This window comes from Octodon degus, unplaced genomic scaffold (assembly GCF_000260255.1).
Source record: "Octodon degus isolate 3935 unplaced genomic scaffold, OctDeg1.0 scaffold00166, whole genome shotgun sequence".
Classification (NCBI taxonomy): domain Eukaryota; kingdom Metazoa; phylum Chordata; class Mammalia; order Rodentia; family Octodontidae; genus Octodon; species Octodon degus.
The window spans coordinates 3,498,245-3,501,660 of NW_004524742.1; the positions used below are offsets into that span (position 1 = coordinate 3,498,245).

At 45.9% G+C, this 3,416-nt stretch overlaps 1 pseudogene; it reads left to right on the plus strand.

Moving 5' to 3' along the window:
• LOC101590415 lies at positions 1-877 on the plus strand (annotated as a pseudogene).
• The last annotated feature ends 2,539 nt before the right edge of the window (positions 878-3,416 follow it).

The window sequence follows — 3,416 nt, forward strand, 5'->3', positions numbered from 1 at the left end:
TCCTGGTGCGGACGCAGCCATGGCCGAGGAGCAGCCCCAGGTTGAGCTGTTCGTGAAGGCCGGCAGCGATGGAGCCAAGATCGGTAACTGCCCCTTCTCCCAAAGACTGTTCATGGTGCTCTGGCTCAAAGGAGTCACCTTCAACGTCACCACCGTGGACACCAAGAGGCGCACGGAGACCGTGCAGAAGCTTTGCCCAGGAGGGCAGCTCCCATTCCTGCTGTACGGCACGGAAGTCCACACAGACACTAACAAGATCGAGGAGTTTCTGGAGGCTATGCTGTGCCCGCCCAGGTACCCCAAACTGGTGGCTCTGAACCCTGAGTCCAACACTGCAGGGCTGGACATCTTTGCCAAATTTTCTGCCTACATCAAGAATTCAAACCCAGCACTCAATGACAACCTGGAGAAGGGGCTCCTGAAGGCCCTGAAGGTTTTAGACAATTACTTGATATCCCCGCTCCCAGAAGAAGTGGATGAGACCAGTGCAGAAGACAAGGGCGTCTCTCGGAGGAAATTCCTGGATGGCAACGAGCTCACCCTGGCTGACTGCAACCTGTTGCCAAAGCTGCACATCGTGCAGGTGGTCTGTAAGAAGTACAGAGGCTTCACCATCCCCGAGGCCTTTCAGGGAGTGCATCGGTACTTGAGCAATGCTTACGCCCGGGAAGAATTTGCCTCCACCTGTCCAGATGATGAGGAGATCAAATTGGCCTATGAGCAAGTGGCCAAGGCCCTCAAGTAGGGCGGGGCTGGCGGAGTTCAGGCCCCTTCACCCACCTTCCTCCCGGTTCTCAGAGGCCCTGGTGAGGGCGCACTCCACAGTGGCCTCCTGCCTGAGCCCCGCACGCTTGTGCCTGGTGGGTGGGCGGGTGCCTGGGGGTGGGGCAGGGTCAAGGGTAAGATTTTTATTGTGGGGTGGGTGGGTAGGACAAGTATTTCAGTAATAAAATGCAGACTCAAAAAAAAAAAAAAAATTTGGATGGTGGACTTCAGACTTAGCTTCTACCAGGGAGTCACAGATTTTCCTTCAGGTCTTTCTCTGAGAAAATTGTGCCTTGGGCATGAGATGAGAGGGCACAGCGTCTCTTGATAAATGGAAATGGTAAAATATCATAATTCAATTGCTGTATCCAATGCATCATAAAAATCCATGGACTTTAATGTGTCTGGTTGACTTGATAAAAAGAGGATTTCACTCTGTATTCTTTAAGAATGCATTTATCTCGATGGAAAGTAAAAGAGAAACACTCCAGAAACTAAAGCAATAAAAATTGAATGAAAATATAAGAAGATAGACTGTATACATAAATAAAAATTTTAGAAATCTTTATCATGGTGGTACAGTAATTTTGCTGATGTTATCTGGAAACTCTTAATGCCATGTGGGAAGCTGTGTGAGCATTCTTCTGTCTGTATTACAATCGAGTTGAGCCCCAGCTTCTGTAGCCTTTCAAGTTGCTAGGTTGTGCATAGGGCTCCAAGTGGCTTTAACACACACCTAAAGACCTTAGGGTAGGAGCAAGGCCACAAAGAGCCATTCCCAATCCTAAATAAATAATTTTTAACACCTCATCCTATCCTAAAGAGTTAGTCTTGCGAAAGTCTTGACATGGGATTTATATTGATATGCAAAATAGCATGCCCATTCCAGAGAACCAGCCCACATCATTTATTTATTTATTTTAATGCATTTAGTACAAGGTCTACAGGGTCTCACTACTAGATCAGACTCGTAATGATCTTCCTGTTTTCAGCCTCCCAAGAGCTGGGATTACAGGCGTATACCACCACACCGAGGCTCAATCGCCCTCTCAGTGGGCCCTGGGGATAGGGCTGGCATGGCTTGTGGTGCCAGGGATCAAAAGCAGGCCCCTGCGTTATGCCTAAGCAGGCTCTTTAGTCCACTGAGCTATCTGGCTAGCCCCCACATCATTTACATTGGCTCACTTGCTTTTGTCAGCCCTTAATCAACACCAACAGAGAAATCTGATTAAGAAAATGGACTTCGATGGCAGTGGGAAATATTAACCATTTCACAAGGGCTTAGAAAGATTAAAAGTTGTACCTGCATAAAAGCACTCAGTGAAATATTCAGTAGATATATGAAATACTTAATATTTGTCATTTCAATATTGTAGTGATTGATACATGGTGCTAACTTAGAATAGAAATGTTTAGAAACAGAACTAAGTGATTCATTAGGGATCCAAGGTCCTCAGTTTGTAATCATCCCAAGTTTGTGGAAGAGGAGGGCATGGAGATGGTGTGGGTGAATAACCAACTTAAAATACAAAGGAGGAAAAGAGCTTGTTCTCGCCCACTTGGGCTCTTGTTGCTTTTGCTGTCTTTTGCCACATGCGCCTGTGATCCCAGAACTTTGAGGGGCCGAAAACAGGAGAATCACTACAAGTCTAATCTATGTAGTGGCATTCTGTAGACCCTGAACTAAATCGATATTTTTGTCTCAGCAAGGATAGATAAATAGCTCAGACAAACATGTTATGTTGGGGCTGGTGAGATGGCTCAGTGGTCTAAAGCACCTACTTAGAACAAGCTTAGCAAAAAAAGCACAGGGACCATGGTTCAATCCCCCAGCACCACATGCCAGCCAGCCCCGCCCCCTGGCGGGCTGAGCTGGCCACACACACACACACACACACACACATAAATAAATAAAATTAAAAAAAACATGTTATGTTTAAATTATTGTTTAACATTAATATGACATAATTACCATTATTAACACTGTTTAAAATTATCCCTTTTTTGCAAGATCCACATGTGACTGTGGCACAGACTGTTAATGAAAAAAACCTGATGCAACCAAAATAACTGTTGCATAGTACTTTGCCATTTATGAAAGTTTTAATACACATTATTTGAGTGTGTATTGCACTTAAGTCTCAGCTAGCCCACTACCAGCTCAAGTCTCCTATGAACAGAGGCAATAAGCCTGGTTTACGGATCCCTGAGGACCAGGGGGAGGCTATGATGCGGTAGCCTCACTCCTAGTGGGTTCTGACTGTTAGATGTGTCACACCACAATCTGGACTTTTCCCTACGTCTCACCAAGTCACAAGACTTTTAAAATGAGAGATTCCCAGCAGATGATACTTCCAGTGCTAAAACCAGGGAAGGTCCAGGCAAACTAGGATAAGACCATACTTACAAGAGAAAAAACACCAAACTCTATAAATCAAAAGTGTAAAACACATTAGTCTTGGAGTCCCAGGAGGCCTGCTGCTTAGCCACAGTGCAGAACTCCACGGTTTCATGGTGTGAGAACCTGGTGCATGGCTCAGCTGAGCAGCAGGCAGCTTTTCAACTTTCAGCTCTGCAAGGGAGGGAGGGCAGGAGCAGGCGAAAAACCACTTCTCACCATGTCAAGTGCGTGGGGTCAGCTTTGGTGTTAA